Genomic DNA, 18596 nt, shown 5'->3' with positions numbered 1-18596 from the left:
TTTTTTGAATGAGTGAATGAATTAATTAAAAATCTGGCATTCTTACCCTATTGTCTGTGTGGTAATAACTAGTGTTTCAGCAACTTCTGAATGGAACATGGTACAGATGAATTAAAGACATATTGCATTTACTCAAATATAAGATGAGGCTTCCCACCATCAGCTCTTCATCTTATATTTGCGTTATCTATCATTAAACTGCTGCCAACAGCAGTATGTGCTCTGTAATGGAAACCAACTATGAAGCTGAATAAATACAGCCAGCAGTAAGCATGACTATAAAACACATGGCCCATATTGGGCAAACATGCTGATGGAAAGTCACCACAATGCCACGTTAGTGCAGTCTATCTGAATAAAAAAGATATAATTAAATTCTATTCCTGGAAAATTATAACATTTTTTCCCCATATATAGAATCTAACTATTGGGGGTCATCTTATATTCAAGTAAATATGGTATCTAGTAAAAATATTAACCTGTGGAGCTGGCTTGGTGCAAAATGGGGGGTGGTCTTTCTTTTTTTTCCACAGTCAAAATAATATGTCCTTTCATTTCCTTTGAAGGACTGCACATCTCTGCTGTGCTTAAGCATTCATCCTAGCTTTTGGAGGAGAGTACCCTGAACGAGGAGGGGAAAAGGAAAGGGCTCACAGAGGAAAATTGTGTGGCATTGGGCACAAATCAAATGAACACCTTGACTACGAAAAAGAAAAGAAGGAACCGGACTTAGTGAGAATGGTCATGTACTTCCTCAAGCATTACAGCATTTATACACGTACTTTTTTTCCTGTGATGCACCACAGATCTATCGCTTTGAGCAGACTTGATTAATTGAGTCTGCTTTGCACACGAGCTGAGATGAACTGTGCTGCACAGTGTGCAGTTGTATAAGAGGCAAAATGCATGTTGGTGTGCAGAAAACGGCAGCGGTGTGCTTTTGAATTAAAGCACCTCTGAGGTGTCTTAGTTCAAAAGTGTGCCACCACCATTTTCTCAGAAATGACACCCATTTTGCTACTTTTACAACTGCAAGCATCAGTGCCTGCAGGTGTGAAAATGCCCAAAGGATGTGAGATTAGGGCTGTGTGAAGCTTCGGTAGCTGATTTGATTTGGAGGAGATTCGGCCCAATTTGGGGGCTGAATCTCCGAATCTGAATCAGGAGACTTGTTAAAAGGTCCATATCAAATCAGAAGCCTCTGAATCAATTTGGAGATTCGGATGGTCCCCGTTCGCCACCATGGGGAGCTGGACCCAGGCTCCGTGCTGGTAAGTAGGGGGCAGGGGTGGGGGCTGGAGGAAGGGGGAGGGGACCATGGGGACCCATCCCCTGTTGGCTCCAATAGCCCCTCCCAAATGCCCCCCACCCAGCCTCACCCACTGCCCAGTTCCCAGCTCTCCCCCATGGCTGCCCCATCAACCCCAGCATCCCAGCACTTTAAAAAAAACCCCAAACCCTGCACTCATCACCTGCAGCAGCAGCGATCAGGGCCTCTGGGGTCTTGTGGCAGAGCCACCTTGTGCAGCATGGGGCAGCGGGGATCACTTTCCCCGCCTGGCACCCGCACGGTAGTTGTCACATTGCGTGGGTGCAGTGCAACTCAGCAGGGCACCATGCGCTGTTCTGAAGCTGGGACAGCTCCAGCAGTCACCCAGAGCCTGGTAGCGCTCAGCTTGAGTGGCCCCAGCTCCTAGACAGTGTGTGGAGCCCTGCAAGCACCCTGCTGAGCTGTGCTGCACCCATGCAATGTGACAGCTGCCATGTGGGTGCCAGGCGGCAAGGAGAGGGCGATCCCTACTGGCCTGTACTGCATGAGGGGGCTCTGCTATGAGCCCCCAGAGGCCCTGATCATTGCTGCGGCAGCCAGTGAGTGCAGGGCTTTTTTTTTTAAGTTCCAGGATGCTAGGGCTGGGCGGGGCAGCCATGGGGGTGCTGGGGAAGCGGGTGGGGGGGGAACTCCGCTTGCCGTCATCATGCCCCCACTGTCAACACTGCTGCCACATGTTCAATTCAGAGGAGATTCAGTCCCTTTGGTGGCTGAATCTCCAAATCTGAATCAGCTGAATTGAACTGGGACAATGATTCAAATCATTGATTCAAATCACTGTCCCTCCAAATCGGCTGAATTCGAAGCCGAATCAAATACTTGCTGCTTCACACAGGCTTAGACTGGGTACCAGAGGAAGGAGCTGTTCACTTGAGCACCTTCCTTGGAATAAAGTCCCAAAAAAGATAAATGTCAGGCCTGCTCAGCGTCTTGGCATCAGGCAGATTTCCCATACACACCATGCTGGCATTTTTTCACCTACTTGAGGTCACCAAAGATTTGTATAACGATCAATCTTTGTGGGTAACATATTCATATGCTCCTTGTGATGGGCAAACTATAAGAGGGATATATATCATCATTGGCTCAAGTGCAGCTTGGGAATCCACCTCTCTCAAAATTAACTCTTATTTAAAGTATGTTAATTCCTTATACCACCTGCAGGTAAACCACAGAATTATTTGTTACTAACGGAGCACAGACAGCTAACTTGCCAACACAGAACTGGCTAGTTATACATATGTAGCAATTTGTGGTGGTCAGCTTCTAGACAGCAATAACTTGCTTCTGGGCTAGTGTGCCCCCTCCCCGCTTTATATATTCTGGCAATGGAGGTTCAGAACAAGCTCCTTACAAAGCTTTATGGAGGTTTGCTTGTTCATCAAATGTTCTGGAACTATGACTTGTCATCACATGTCTGCATTATCCTGTGATCCCTCCACTTTGCACTAGGAATAGCTGTTGGTACCTGTGGACTCCACTGTGATGACAGTATGTAAGAGATGTGTCTACTGCACCAGTTAGCATCCATCATGCGTGAGCTGACCTCCAAGACTCACTGCTGCCAGATGCTAGAATCCATCCTGAAATGTCCTCCACTTTCTCTCATCCCATCTGTTTGTATTCTGCAGCAGTAACAGAGCAGCCACAAGCAGGACAAATTCATCCATTGTATCAGTCCATGGCTTGGTACTGCCTGGAAATGACAGAAGCAAGACATGTGCAGATGTGGAAGTGACTCAGTTAAATGTTTTGGTGAGCTAAGACCACTTTTACACAGGGGTCTGGGCAGAATAGATATGTTGCCCCACAATACACTGTGAACCAATATCTGGTGCGGCTCATGTTAATAATATGATAAGAACTCTGGACTATGCTTCCAGAAATTTTAGCCCCAAGCCTATATAATTACAGTGCTAATATGGACATGGCTACATGGAAAAGGGTCTTGTATGGAAATGCAGTGCGCATGCTTGTTAAACCTGAATATGCATACCAGGGAGCCAGGACCTGAGTACACTGTACATAGGCTTATCTATAAACGTCTATGTCTGACTGTGCAAATAACTATTTATGTGGACAAATCACTAACTACTCTGATTCTCAGTTTGCACACTTGTTATGGACACTATGAATTCTGCTTACTCAAATCAAGGATAAAGGCAAAATTGTGCTAGGCATTTTACAGACAAGACTGTATCTGTAAGAAAGAACTTACTTAACATTATATTACTTAAAATACAAACATGTTGTGCAGCTGAATTAAGCTCTGTAAAGTATGTTTAATTCTAGTCTGATGGTGGATGCTATGTAAAAAGATTATATTGTTTTTATTTTATGTTGACATGTTGTTTCTGGACTACATTTATTATACACATACATTTTTTCTGGTATTTTACATATCATTTTTTCTGTTGTTCAGTGACTTCACAAGAGAGGTAGTTGTGTTAGCCTGAAGTCAGGCAGAAAGGAGGGCAGGGTGGAACATTAAGAACGAACTCATTCAGAAAGGCATAAACTTTGATAGGCAACAGCTACTATGAAAACGTATGCCTTTCTGTGTTAATTTTTAAGGTGCCACCCTGCCCTGCTTTCATTTAATAGAGACGCAAAGTCTATATTGCTGTTCATTTTATAGGCATTTAATACTGTTTCCCCTTTGTATTTGTAAAAGTTAACATTTTACATGAAGAGTGTTACTAATAAGAAAACCATAATTTCTCACAAGTTCTTTGTGGGTTTCCCATATAGATTTTACTGGTTAACAAACAAGCTGCAGGTAGCTCTTGATAGAGACATGGCAGATTAAGTGCTAGCCCCTTTTGAAGACTGATTGGCTGATAGATTCTATGAAAAACTACAGGGAGCTTTCATCAAGCACCCATTGGTTATATTGTTACAGCCACCCTGAAAGCTTCCAATCGTCACTGCTGAAATCACTGTAGCTAATTTGCATACAGCTGGGCATGAGTCGTAGGCACCCTTCTCCCCCTCATGTGACTATATCTTTCTTAGCTTGGACAAAATTGAGTTACTTTTTGGAGCTGTTTTAAAGACACCAGTGGCTGTTAAATATCAGTTGATCTGGCAACCCCGTCTTCCTACTGCTTCCTTCTAAATGAAAACAAGACTAAAATGAAAAGACCTTTTCCTTTTTTATTAACTGTATTACTAATTGCTATATTACAGCATTTTCCAAGAGCAATTATATACTGTTTGGCTAAATTAGCAAAGTGCACTACTGATCATGCTTTATTATACAGTGATGGCTCAAGGAAGAAAAATAGATGAATTCAAACACTTGCCATTTTGTGCATTTCTATGAATACAAGTTATATATAAAAAAGAAGCTGCACAATGGTTTAAAAGAGAATTTGTTCCCCATAAGGGAATGAGTAAGAATCATTTACCGTCTGTTTCCCTTAATTCATGACTGCAGAGCATTTTAGAATTGCTTGATGTAAATCTGTCTCATCCGTTTGACAACTCTGATATTGAGTCATTCATTTTTATTCTATTACTTAAAATTCTATATTGCAGCCGGAGATGGGTGGCTAAAGTGTTAGCTTTTGACTATGGCTTGAATGTAACAATAGCTTTTGACCCTAGCTTTAGTCCTGAGGAAAGTGAATTTGGCAATCTCATTTCAATTCATAGTGAATAGCTGTTCACATAAAAAATCAGCACCTACCATTTGTCATAGTTGGCAGCTTCTGCTTAAGAATGGTCCAGAACTGCATTACCATGGAAACTAAATTACCTACTCCTACTCCTGGCTTAGAAGGTGATTTCAGCCAGTTGTGGAGGTTTCATATCGCTAACAGGGCAATGTGAGGGAAAGTCAGGGAGCTAGCAATGCACTTGATCAATATGTCAGCTGTATTCACCCTCAGTTTTGAACATTGCCAATCTTTTAACCATCATGGTCACACACAGTCATTGCAGTTGGACCCAGCTGTTAAGAATTGAAAGCTAAATTAAAATTTACTCATTACCAACCTACTTGTAGTTTTCCATGGGATAGAAATGTATTCTCACATTGCTATACATTATTATTACTTATTAATTTTCTTGTCATAGCATCAGTGGGTCCTACCCAGTATCAGAGTTTTTTGTGCTGGATGCTGTACATGCATACATAATTAATGAATGTAGACAAAAGGAATATTTTATCCCATTTTACAGATGGAAAGCTGAGGCATAGTAGTTAAATGACTTGCCCAAAGTTGTGCAAGGACTCTGTTGCAGAACCAGCAACGTAAACCAGTTCAGGTACGCTGTACTCACAAGGCTGTCCTTCCTAAATGTAAGGGATATTAATTTTGACTTGCAACAGTTTAGCAAAGAACAACGTATTACCTGATATCTCTTTGTTTCTTGTTGTTAACTAAAAGTTTTTTTTTAAATTCATACAACTGCATTTTATAAAGGCTGCTGAGTCCTGAAATGAAGCAGCATAATGGATTAGAGATCAATGTTTACTGGGCACTGAACATTTTTAAAGTTAATTACATACTGTATGTTGATTTTGTAATTGTAAGCAAAAACTCCGCTGTAACCACTCTAACCTTCAACAAGCCACATAAACAAACTACTGTATTAATATGCCTTCCTGTATGTGTTGCACATAACATTTCCCCCTACTTACCCATATACTGTTCTCAGCAAGTTGTGTGCTAATGGAAAGACTTAAAAATAAATAAATGCACAAAATGTGGATTAATATGGATCATGCCATAAATTCATAGAACTAGAAACTCAGCAAAGTGAGACAAAAGGAGCCTTGACTAAGCTAGCAGAGAGGCTCAGCAGGAAAGTGACAACTGTGTGCATCACAACTATGGTTTGATTACCAGGGTTGACAGTTAACTTTGGAATTCAGAAATGAATGGCATGTGAGTGAGAGTTCAGACCAGCCATGATAATTGTGCTGGCTTTGGCTCTTTGAGATAATGACCCAACAAAGGCTAGAACATCCTTCCAAAAGGCTGGCAAAACCAGGCAAAAACAAACAGTGAAACAAATTGAAGCATGGGTAGCTAAGGTCTGCATGCTGATGCAATGGGAACTGCAATTGCTGAGTAGAAGATGGTGTGGGGGATATGTAGAATTGCCTACCCGGTACTGACCAGCTCTGGAAGCTAGGAACAGAACAGAATTTTTTGGATTTTTTTAAGACACATGCTCTGTCTGTCTAGGTAGAATAGAAAACGAGACCTGTTAATATATATATATATAATATATTTGAAGCACTCGTACTTTTGTATTAGAGACTAATGTAATTCTAGGTCTTGACTCAGATAATAATACTGCATCATTTCTGGAATCCCAGGAAAATTTCTTCTGTGAAAGCAAAATAGTAGCTAATTATTATGTCATTGGCCAGTGTTAAAAGCCTGCAGAGAGGATGACTTCTTCAAAACTTACTTTGAAATTCCTCTAAGAGAATGCTCACATGATGGGTATGCTTCTCTTCTCCTGTAAGGAAGCTGCCACCCAAACAGAAATCCTCCCTGGAGGAGCAAGAGAGACCAAAGTCACTTGGCCAGAGGATCTGTGTTTTTTTCATGGATTTGATCACCAGCAGAGATGTAACTGGCCAGTGCTGTGCCCTGGGCAGGGATGGCACACAGCACAGGAGCAGTGGGTAGGTTTGCTTCTCTGGCGGGAAGTGTCATTTCCTCCTTTTTCCAATGATGTGTACATTGAGTGGCTATTTAACTACTTATTTTGGTGGCAAAAATAGGAGGTAACATCTCCCTCTGCAGCTGTGAACCTCTGGCTGCTGCTCCTGCATTGTCACTGGCCAGGGCACTGCTGCTGCTGCTGATCTGCCCTCCCCCCTGCTGGAGCTGGAGCTGCAGCAGGGAAGGTGCGGGGTGGAGGGTGGGTGGGAGAGGAGCAGGGGTAGGGGATGGGAGGATGAGGTAGTCCCGTGGCTCCATGCTGGATCCTCCCCTCTTAGACATCTCCCAGGCCTTGTGTTCTGCTCACCCATCCATTTTTATGCTACTGACTATTGCAGCCTTTCCCCTTTTGTCCTACTCCCTGGCTCAGCCTGGGTATCCTTGGTTATCATGACTCCCACATTTTTTGGGGTGGGGGAAGAGACTATGTCTGTATTAACCTTTCCAGTTCACTTCCAGGATGATGTTAATCCCCAGATGCCAGGCTCCCAACTCATCTTGACTCCTTCCTCTCTCTCTCTCTCTGGACACCAGTGGACTGCTGTGAGGAGGAGGTAGCACAATTCTCTCTGATATGGAGAACCCTTCTGCTCATATGTATGGACTGAAGATATGACTTATTGTTGTGTTTCAGTGCTGACAATACACTTGACACTCTGCAAGGTACTCAAAGGAGCTCACAATTGAACAGACACACAGGTGACACATCTCTCTAGGAAGAACAGAACAGAATAGCTTGGTATTTGGGTCCCTCCACTCTCTGCTTGATTTTTCTGTGTCCTTCCTGTAAGTGTCACAGATCACTGCACCAACTGATTAGCCCACACATGGATGGAATATAAAAGAGCAAATCACCAACTTCTAGGCAAGACCTTTTATTAGATTGACTGACTAAAAATAAAACTGAAATTGGCTCTGAGCTTTTGAGAATCGGTCTCTGCCTCAGGCTATGGGAAAGCAGAGCAAGGGATAGCACTTTGTAATTAATGATGAATTTATAATTAGTTATGAAGTCTGAATCAACACCCTGCCAGTATATTTGCTCCAATGCACTCTTTCCCACAGCCTAACAGAGAAATTGGTTCCTGGAACCTTGTCTCAAAGTTCAGGCTCTTTTATTTTTGGGGGGGGTTGTTGTGTGTAGTAAACAAACTCACAAGCTGGTGATTGATAGATGTTTTATTTACTGTACTCGTTCATAGACCATGTATCTGTCGAGCTCATTGCACATGTAAACACAAGCTAAACATACTCATCCTAGTAGATAAAGTAGGAATCATTTGTCTGTGGTTTAAGATTAGGTGGCTTTTCCAACCTATAAATAATGGGAAATTACTCCTTATTTATACTGCACAGTCTATGTCCATTAAAAAAATGGACAATGGCAACAACAAAAGCTTTTCACTGTGTGCAATAAATGGAACAAAGATTATTTCCCAGCAAAATTCTGCAGAGACTAGAAAAGATCTGGAGGGTGGAAGCTTTAAGAGTGTTTAGTTCTGCCCTAGCTCTGCCCCCACAAAAGATGATGATAAAAATTCCCACTGACTTCAAGGGGAGCAGAGGTAGGTCACTGTTTTGAAAATCCCACCTGTAAAGTCTACAGAGTTCATTGTAGAGGGCAAAATTTTGTATGAAGCTCAGCAGGGACAGACAGAAATTGTTAGCAGCTTTTTAATGGCCTCCACTGTGTGTGTATTGAATGTAATTGGCCTACATCCTGGTAAAGACCTGATACATTTCTGATTAATTATCATTTCTCCCTCTCCTTCCCACCCTTAGAAACAGAACACGTAGTCCATGTTCAGACTTGGCAAAAGGACCAGCTGTGAAACAAAAAACCCAGGTAACTCTTTATGCACTAAGTGATGATAAAGATTTTGGTGAGCCTGGGTTAAACTAATCAACATTCAACTTACATACTAGAACTTTTGTCCTTAGTGTAGTTCTAAACCAAACTGCTGTTAAATGTGATGTTATTTATTATCTCTGATTCCCATTGTACTGGGTTAAGTAAGCTCCAGTTCCTTTGTAAAAGAACCATTTAGAAGTGTTAAGACCCAGTGTAGGTTTTGAGCACAGTGATACACTTGAAAGGGTAAGTTATATTTATTCTGTATGTCAAGGGCACACCACTTTTTAACTTGAATTAAACAGTTTATCTGAAGGCTTGTGTCCAAATAATGTAGATGTCTTTAAAGAGCATAAAAGGACTATTGTGCTAGTGATCCGGTCTTGAAAGGGTACCAAGATGCTGCCCTTTCCCTCCTGTTTTTACTCATACATGGCTACTTTTATGTAAATTGAGGAGAGCTGACAAGATTGCAACAGAAAGGGGTTTCACCTTTTTCACTGAAAAAGGGCTTTATTGTAAAGTAATACTATATTAGTTCTCTACAAAGAAAAGAAAGAGATGCTGTTGAAAATCCCATAATTAGCAGCTTTAGGTATAAGCCATATAGAACTCTGTGTTCTGTCTTAAGCTCCTAATTAGCTTTCTAGGATCTACATAAAAGCAACAGACATCTATCCTTATCACTAAATAATTATTCACAAATAAACTCTTTCTCAACACCTCTTAGGAAAACACAAGGTTATTAGTCAGCAGATTTAAGCTTAGCTGAATGGCTGAAAAGCACACACACACAAAAGCTACATAAGTTATTTTCAGAAACATGTTCTTTTGGCTTTATTTCTCCCAAACTTGAGATATCAAGAGGAGAATACAGTATTTGGTTTCTCCACAAGTAAGCTCTTTTCATGTTTTGTCTTTGAAATAAAAATCATCTTTTAGAACAAATATCTGTTCTTTCAGATAAACTCCTGCTTGTCATCATAACTGCATTGGGAGGAAGAGTGGGCAAGGATAGTTCTTCAGTACATTTTGTACACAGAATTGGCACCAGATCAAGAGTCAATTCCTCTGATATTGAAATATTGACTTTCCATGGCTGCTCTGATATAAATGCTTATCGTTCTTGACTTTGAAGGCTATATGCATCCTATGGACATTTTTCACGTGGGCCTGAGAATAAACATAAATGCAGCAACCTAGCCATTTCCAGGAGAGAAACAAAGGGACTCTGTGCATGTGCCTGTGTGTATGGTTATCACTAGATTTAGTGCAACTGCCACATTTGCGAACAGCATATCTAAAACTTCAGAATTATACTTTTAATACTCAGAATTATCTAGCATTGCACTTCTGATTAAATATTTAGTGTCAGTGCTTAGTTTATGAGGGTGTTGACCATAGACTTAAAAAAGGGAAAATGTAAACAAAACTCCAAAACAATTATTAACACATTAAAAATCTTTCTGATGTTAAATAAAAAAGTGAAGATAATTTCCCATAGGCAATCAGAACACCTATTAAGTTAGCAACAATGTTTAATTGGCATTATAGTATGCTTCACTAAGGAAGACAATGGATCTTGCGGGTGTGCAAGTGGAACACATTTGCATTTCATAGATGATTAAAATAGATTTGATTGCATTTGTCTGAAGCCTAGCAAGTGAGGGCACATCTGCCACATTCAATGTGCCCTGTGTTCCCTAGAACTAATGGAGTGTAGTGAGTCACTGTGTGGTAGGCTTTTACCTCTGAAAGTCCCATTGCACCTTCTGTTGTGTGTCCTGTTCCATTGTTAGCCCTTGAGAGTTCATTTTATAAAGAACTGATGTAAAGTGGAGCAAGATGGGAAGGATTCAATGCACTGAACTTGTCTTCATCTGTTTATGTGAGAGCCCTTGGGCTTTTTGCTGCTTCAAGGCAGAATTTATAAGGTGAGATGAAAGGTAATTTAAGTCATTAATTTGTGTTAAGAGCTGGAAGAACAACCCAAGTGTGTTTAATATCACTATAGAAAAACTGGCAATTTCTGAACTCTAGATCAGAATGATATTCCTGATTTTTTTCCCATCCCTCAGTGCAAATATTTTTTAAAAGTGTTGTCTGAGAGGGAGATTTTATTTATTAGGAACTTGAAGCTGAATTAATTTATTTTGAGAAAAAAAATCCAATGGTTTTACATATGATATAGAAAACTATGTAAAAGCAATTAATAACTGCATTAACATTCTCTTGCATTTTTATTATCTCCTCATCTAAATCTGACATTATAACTATGTACCCTACAGCAGTAGTACTCAGACTGGCATTTTCCTTAGATTACTTTACCTGAATGCTTCCAGTATTGATTATAATTCCCAGTACACATATCTGTCTATATATTCCCTCCATTGGCTTGGAGCAAGACAAACTATGGGCAGGGGAAAGGGCTTGGCCTGTGCTTCTCACAGGACCAACTGAGAGGTCATGTCATCATGTCCTAGCAGCCTACCTCTCTCACCTCTAACCAAAGCAGCACTGGAAGGAGCTTCAGTAGATATAAAGTCTCAACCACTTCAGCTTCTGCCAGGCATCAGCAGCCATACTAATTAGGGCCCAGAGCACAGGGTGAGTACCTTAGTCTACTAGTACAACTCAGTCAGGAGTAGTATAGATAAAACAAACCAAGCCCTTAGGGCTGCTTGGTACTAGCCTGCTTGCACACCCAGTGGTGTCACTGTCCTTGGTAGTAGCCTGCATGGAGATTCAGAGGTAGGGAAAGAAGCTCTAGAGGTGTCATGAACGTTGTGTGCCTCCCAAGGCTGAGGGCTGGGGGGGATGGGGCAGCATGGCGACCACTCATAGGCAATGGGGGCATGGCTGTTGGCAGCGGGGCATGGTACCAGCGAGCGGGGAGCTTCCACAGGCAGCTGCGGTGGTGTTGGCGGCAAAGGGTGGGGGGTGGCGAGCACCAACTGCCTGCAGGCAGCGTCGGCAGTGTCCAATCTCAGGAGGTGCACTGCCAATCTCAGGGGGTGCCCGTGCACCTGCGTGCCCCTCCCCCCCCCCGGCGTCACCAATGAGAGGTGTCAATATGTTATGGCTGCATATTGAGGAAAGGAAGAACAACACATTAGGTTTTATTAAGATTCAGCTTTTGCCACTGGGATATGATTGTGCTATCTAATCTACATATAGAAAGATACCATAAGTACTGTGGTTAGCAGGTAAATGGAGCGGGAAATGTTGAATTTTAAATAGTGCTCATCATTGTATTGAGAATTCTCTTCAGTGTGCCTCGCCTCCATGCAGTTGATTGGTAACTTATGATGTCCTGTGTCTATGGGAAGACAAAGGGTCTCCCTGATTCATACTCTTGACCAGGTATACATATCTCTGCTATTATTATTTCCTATACTACAAGGGTCCTTGGTTTTTGTGTTCTTTGTCTTCTGTCTGCTCACTTTCCATGTTTTCCATGCTGTCCTCTATTCTCATGGCAGCCTCTCTCTTTCATGTTCCAAATGACTGCTCTTTCCTCTTAGAAATCCCCCCTTAAAACACACTCTTCTGACATCAAAGGATGAAATAAAGATGAGATAGCTTGACTGGTGAGAGTCTGGACAATATTTGTCTTCAGCTGATGAGCAGTTTGTCCTGGACACTAATACTTTGGAAGATCTGGATATGATTTTGATGATGGCTTTGTAAATGGAGTATGTTTAGGAGTTCTAGTCTTTTAACTTCCATGGGATCTGGAAGTTAAAAGGGCTGGGCCCCAGCTAATGAAATACCTCTTTTTCTCTTCTCTTTGGAGCCAATCCATTACTCTTGTTGAACTGTAGCTTACATTATGAATGGCACCATTAAAGGGTGATAAAATCTGGGCTTTTATGTTTAGAGAGGCCAAATGGACAAAGATGCTAAGAGTCCAAGTAGCTGCTTATTGGGAAATGCAATTACTGGAAAGATAAGAGGGAATTTTTGTAACCTCCTAAAATGGCACTAACTTTTTTTATCTTTGCCTATTTAAAATTCTAATATACACCCCTTATGGTGTCTAACTCCAGAGTCAGTCTTTCTCTGGGTAGGTCTGTAAAGAACAAAGCAGCAACATGTGGAGACACCAATGTTGCCTTTGCGCGTGATGGTTCCCAAAGTGGAAGTAATAGAACTCCATATGCACAGTGGGGCACTTAGGCTAATTAGAAAGAAGCAGGGCTTAGTAGCTGAGGTGCGGTGGTGAGCAAACACAGCTATACGGTTTTTAGTTCGGGAGCTTGTGCCTACAAGACTGACTCAAATATCTGCATGCTGCTGCCTTCCACTATGTAGACAGGCCCTCTTATTTTGGGAGTAGGAGTGTTTGGATACAGTTTTGAAATCTGGATCAGTATCAAATATTTAAATAAAATCTTACAAATGGCAGAAGTGAAAGCCAGCAACCGGAAGGACTTCTTGTTTGTTGGAGGAAATGGATTAGGGAAGCAGCTTTGGAAACAAATTCACTCAGAATAATAGTGATCTGTTGATTGTTTGGTCTGTTAAAACCAAAGGGGACAAGTCTTATGAGGTGAGGTGCTGGGTGGGGGAATGGGCATAACATTCAAAGTTGCCTTTGGAAGGCAGGTACAGACTTGAATCTGCATAGATGAGATGCCTGGCATATACCCAAGATATGGAATGATGGCTCCACTCCCCCCCCCCCCCCAGCAGTATACAGCTGGGAACATTTTTTTCAAACTATAACTTATTGAATAAAATAGAAAATGACCCAAGATGAATTTTGGATACATATCAATTTTGAATTTAATTTGGAGATTTTATATTGAGAGTATATGTATTTTTATATAAAAATGCCAGTGCTATATGAAAAAGTAATCTTGCAAAAATATTGTCAGCTATCCATCTACCAAAAGTTTTGCCTATCCATTTTTTTCCCTATTTAATCTTAACCTCTGATGGAATTTGCATATACTGACTTATCAAAACTATTCTGAACTTTTATAACACTGAGGAGTAAGGTCAGAAAGACCATGGCACTGTTTTTCCTTCTTACTGGAAATACAGTAGCAGGGTTTCTTCTGTTTTAAAAAGATTGTTTAATATGGATCTTTCAGTTTATTTGCTGGAAAGGCTTTGGGAGCAGAGGCCACTAACTCATAAACTGTCTGTTGAGTTTGTCTTTGCTCCAAGCACAGTTGTTCTCAAAATTTTGGGGTTCCCTACCCCTTTTAAAGTTTGCCATATTGTTGAGTAACCTGTTGACTCTATGCTATTGATAATAAAAGAGACAGACTTTACTGCACAACAGCCACACTGTAATTTCTCCAAAAACTTAGAGATATTGCAGAGTTATCTCTAGTTTTTCTTTTTCTCCATTTTTTTTATATTCCCTTTCTTGTCTTTGGCTTCCCTATTCTTTCCTTTTGTGTGTCCCCCTAGATGACTCTCCTTTTGTGTGACCCCTAGAGGTATGCATACCACAGTTTGTGAAATGCTGATTTAACCATATCTAGGAATCTGAGAATCAAATAATAGATCCACAATTCATCCTCTTTACCTAGTACTCCTCTTTGTCCAACAAGAACAACAGCAGAATTAAAGCCACATCTAGGATACTCCAATTGACAGCTGATCCATTAACTGTGCAATATTATTTCAGGGGAAAAATGACATACTTTAAGAAGCATACCAGTTATACTGATAATACCCTTTTACAAATTGCTGATGATTATTTATTATTTATGTTGGTGCTCATAATGCATTAGCCACTTTTCTGATGAACTAAAAAAGACCCTTGCCCCTTGAACCTGGAAACATAAAGACAGAAGTATGTAAACATTAGGGAAAAAGAATCTTCTATAATCAAGTTCTATAATTAACTTCACCCACTTCTGAATAATGTTTTCATTTACAGGTCAAGAGTGTTTGTTTCCCATAGTCTGGACCCTGGGTGCCTATAACGGGGCACTTAAATTCATAGTTAGTGGATCACCAATAGTTTTATCTTCATACATGACAACCTATCTTTAGGTATCAGAACTTGAAAAACTTTCCTAACTGTAATTTTTCCTAATCCAACATTCCCTTCTTATTCTATGTTCATATTAATACACAAATATGCAAAATGCAAAATTAAAATAAATGTTATTATGTTGCAGTGCTAAAATGTACACCAAAAATAAAATTCAGTAGCATTTATCTGAGATGTGAGATGGGGATCCTCTTCTGTCATAAAAGCTGTATACATAGAATGGGATCCATGCCCATCTGAGACAAATAGACTCCAAAATATATAAATCACAATAAAGACACAGATCATGAGTTTGTAGATTTCATTTTTATTCCAGTAAGAAAAATGCTGCTTGTTTGCAAGTCAGTGAGCATATACATGCTCTAAAATTGTTTACCATGTTTCAGAAACACAAACATAAGGCTAAATTAAGGTTGATCAGCCAAGTCTGACTGTATCCTCTTAAATGCAGCACGGTTGGCAACTATAATCTTGAAGCTTGCAGGCTGTAGCAAAAAACATAATTTTCAAACACCTTTGGGAGAGAGGATTCTTTCCTGGTAGTTAAGAAGTTTCTCTTCCCACCTCAGAAAGAAAATGTACAAAGTAAATAGAAAAATCTTTTCTTGGAGGCAAAACTTGTGCTTTCCTGTCACATGCTCTAATTAACTTGCTGTGATGTCGCTCTGGTGATGGAAACAAAAATAGACATTTTTCTCTCCTATATTCTGAGGTAGGAAACAAGATGTGAGTCAGAAGGATACAGGGGCAAAACTCAATTTGTTTTAATTGCTTTTATTCTGGTTCACATCATGAAGCCAGATGTTCAGGTTTTGTTTTGAATACTCAGACCCTCAATGAAATCCTAATATGCCATTTTTATTGTATTTGTTCTCTCCTTCCTTGAACCTTTAAAGGTACTGAGGTGTATTGCTGATCCAGAAATGATACCAGGCTGAGAACTGAAAGATAAACATATTGAACTGCAATGTAATGTTAATTATTGAAAGATACAATCATAACCCAAATTCCTTCTTTGTAAAATGGAAGAGAAGGAAACGTTGCAAAATATTGGTCAAGTATGTCAGGGGCCTCTTTCCCAAAGATACATTTGTAACCATCACTGAAATGGGAATGAGTGAGTATGTATATATTCATATGCTCTTTAGGGATGATCAGTGTGATAAACAGAAATGTTTTTGCATCGAGTGCCTGTGGTTTTTTTCACTCAGTTTCTAGAGGACATTGGCAAACTTAAATCTATGATCAACCTAACTGGACATGTGTTATTCATGGCTGGTTAAATATTGTATTTAATCCATAATTGTCTTGACTGAAGCATGAGTCAGGCACTTCAGAGATTTAGGTTCTGATTTCAGCTCTGCATGTACTTCCTGTGTAATTTTTGGCATGTTGCCTACCACTTAATCCTTTGCTCACTGGAGGCAGTGGTATGGCTTCTGGGACTGATCCTTTAGTCTCACTACTTCACTGCTATAAAATAAGGATAAAGCTATTTCATTCACAAGCATGCTAGGAGAACAAATGCATCCTTATTTCAATGACACCAAACTCCTAAGATGATACGCACCACTGGAAAGTCAATAAATACAAATATTGGCAAAGGTAGTCAGTGCTCCTGAAGAAGGGTAGGGACTCAGTGGGTGCTTCTACATGTGCCACTATGGTGCCATTGTTACTGCGCCATCATTTAGAACTTCCTTTTCGAATAATTTAGCACTTCCAGAAAGAAAGTACTAAATGATGGTGCAATAACAGCCAGTAGTGCACCGTGCATGCCATGCATGGTTATTTTTAGCCACTATATTGCCATAGCGATGCACCATAATGGGGGGAGTGCTTCGCTACAGCGACGTAGCTGCAGCATTGCGGGTTTTGTCCGCAGATGCTAAGTCGCCATAGTACAGCGACATAGTGTCATGTGTAGATGTGCCCTGTATCTTCTAGATGAACAATTGTGCATCTCTGCTGAAAGAGTTCTTTTCTTGCTGATAATATTGCCATTTATTGCCCTATTTCTGATTTTGCTTTTAAGGGAAGATTAGGAAGTTGTGGAGAAGCAATCTTTGAAGACATTGGATTTTCACCACCTCTTCTGTTTTGGCTTTAGACCTTGGGGTCTCAGTGGCTGTTGTTCTTCTAACAACAGACAAAGATGAAGTGCCTTGTTGATTATTACTAGTGCCTTTCACATCTTTATCACAATTTTTTGTTTGTTGTTGAGGGACAGATGAAAATATCTTCAAACGACTCTTTTCTGTCCAGGGACCCAGAGCATACTACTGGAAAATCATATTTCTGTTTCAAGATTTCTAATATAACTCATGCTAGATATCAGAAACTATTGGGGACACCTAGACAGAAACTAAGCCAGGATAAGATGGAAACTTAGATTAGTAGAAAGGATATAGGAAAACAACTGAAAATAATAAGCTTTGCACATAAAATATTTCATTTGCTTCATTAAAAGGATCCAAAGATCTCTGAAGCATTATTTTCTGTCTAAGTATTGGATACCTTGATAGCATAAATCAATTTTTCAGTGTTTAAGACATGAAAAATTAACTGTATAAAATGAAACAGCATGAATTAATTTTGACTGTATTGCAAGTGTTCATATCTACACAGTATTTAAATAAAAATTAAAGCTCCTTCTTCCTTTTTTAGAGGCATATAGAATGACTGAAATGCTGGGGTATCTTTGTGTCTAAACAGTTTTAAAACATACTTTACTGACCTGGAAGTAGCAATAACAGATATAAACCAGCTTTCATCCCAAAAGATTTACATTTTATTTGTAAGTAAAACTGAATATAGAGAAACAATTATAATTTATCTCTAAAACTCAGTCATTTTGATGTGGAATATGCTACAGTTGATTCAGAACAGGCAGCACAAAAATAAAAAGTAAAAAAAAACCCCAAAAGTTTATGAAAAAAGATTACTGCTTCCAATTGAAACTGAAATGTGAATTAGGGAAGAGGAAGATAATTGATTTTCTGAATTACAAATTGCATAGGATGCTGGGATTAACACCCATACATTTCTAAAAAGAGTCTGTAAAAACTTTAATAATTAAAATTTGGTCATAAGTGCAATTACATGTTGCCTCCCAAAATGGCACCTGTTAAAAAACTTTGTCCCACTATCATCACTGAACAAACTGAGGTAGGGTGGTAGGGGGATGGAGAGGAGTAGGCATGGCTTCATCTGGCTCATTATAGTGGTGACTATGAAGTCAACATCATATCATGAAGGATCTATACCTACTTTGGCTGTATGCTACCACCCTACTTCCTGGAGAAAGCCAGAATTAGTTGTTGAGCTAGTGGCATAAGAGCATAACACAATATGTTTTAGGCCTGGAATGGTATACATGCATGCACCCCTTGGGCCAGGTTCTGGAGTTTGCCATTGCAGATATAAGCTATATTCTTTGGACTTCACTATAGATATAAAGGCTTGATATAAATGAGATAAGATCACAATCATTATAATGCAAATTAGAGTTAAAAGAGATTTTAAAAAAGAGAATTTAAGAGAAACAGCTTTATAAAGTGTGACATTTTTGTATCAGTCATTTTTGAGTTGCATACAAGATGATTATAAATGCATTTGGAATGAAAGAACCTTTTCCTCCTTTTTTCCCCCTCCACTATATATAAAATTACGATCTCTCCAAATGGACCTAAATAGCATTTGTTAGAAGGG

The sequence above is a fragment of the Alligator mississippiensis genome, chromosome 2 (genome assembly GCF_030867095.1).
Source record: "Alligator mississippiensis isolate rAllMis1 chromosome 2, rAllMis1, whole genome shotgun sequence".
Classification (NCBI taxonomy): domain Eukaryota; kingdom Metazoa; phylum Chordata; order Crocodylia; family Alligatoridae; genus Alligator; species Alligator mississippiensis.
Note: the sequence above shows the minus strand (reverse complement) of the source record.